This window comes from Ixodes scapularis, unplaced genomic scaffold (genome assembly GCF_016920785.2).
Source record: "Ixodes scapularis isolate PalLabHiFi unplaced genomic scaffold, ASM1692078v2 PGA_scaffold1__304_contigs__length_218370807, whole genome shotgun sequence".
Classification (NCBI taxonomy): domain Eukaryota; kingdom Metazoa; phylum Arthropoda; class Arachnida; order Ixodida; family Ixodidae; genus Ixodes; species Ixodes scapularis.
Window position 1 is genome coordinate 94,819,475 of NW_024609846.1, and position 1,304 is coordinate 94,820,778.

Genomic DNA, 1,304 nt, shown 5'->3' on the forward strand with positions numbered 1-1,304 from the left:
GTCAGGAAGTGTGGTGGATTGCAAAGTTAAAACTATGTGCTTGGTTTTACGTTCTTGGCCATCACGACGCAAAGAGATGCGCCTTGCAGCAATAACTCCTTGATCAGAAAGGCCCTCAACTATTTCGGTGTCACTCGTCTCAAGAAGGTCATCCTCGGAGATAACTCCTTGGATGGAGTTTAAGGTGCGGTGAGGTGTGACCGTTACTTCGTGATCAGCTACAGTCCTCAAGGCAAGGAGAGCAGCACTTTGCTCACTTGATTCAATTTCGACAAGTAGGTCACCTGATGGCATTTTCTTGGCTTTAAATTCCTTTCCGACAACACCTTCGAGTGTTTTTGCGACAAGGAATGGAGATAATTTTGACAGCTGTTTCTCACTTTCAGAGTGAAGAACCAAAAACTTCGGGAATCTGGTAGGTGTAGGCGGTGTCTTCTTTGTGGCTTGGACTTCGGTGCGGACCCTTTTCAGGGGCCGATCGAGGGAGGTTTTAGCGCGAGAACCCATAACATGGGGAGGAATGTTCAGTGCCCGGGTGCACCGCCCACCACGGAGCCCAACAAGGGGGTAGGTAATGTGCCATAGCAAGATGTGCTTGGCTGACACAATTACTCTACCAGTGCTGCCCGGGCACTATAACCGAGTGTGGATGCAGGGACAGGACCTGTTTCCACTCAAGGTTAGCCCTTGCCGCCTAAGAAGGTGAAAAAGGAAGGAAGAGAGTGCAGAAGAAAAGAGAAAGAGGTGGAAGGAAAAGTGAAAGAAGGAAGAAGAGGGTAGAAGAGGCGACTGACTGAATCATCCTGGTCGGGCCAAGCCAGGACACCCGTCTACGAGAAGCAGGGGTCGAAGCGGTGTATTGCCTCGCCCGGGGGGCCCCGAAGGGTCCAAACATACCCCGGGCTCAGCTCAACCACCAGGGTCCCCTTTTCCCCGGACACGGGTACGCCACGCACAGCCAGACGTGGGTGGGCGAACCCACATGGCTTGGGGTTCGTAGTGACGCCACTCACCAAGCACCTACAAAAGTAGGTGCCCCCTGCGTGCGGGTATGGTGGCCCACGTGGCTGGGGTCCGTGGTGACGCTACTCACCAAGCACCTAGCACCTAAGGTGCAGGTGCCCCCTGCGGAGCTCGGGGTCCGTGGAGACGCCACTCTCCAAACACCTGCTTTCACAGGTGCCCCCTGCGGGGAATGAATATTGCTTAAAAAGGCTCCAGCGTGCTTTTTCGAACTTCCAGTGTGGATGGCGTGCAGGTGAAGACTGCGGAGTGTCGTTACATTTTAAAATAATAGGGAAGTG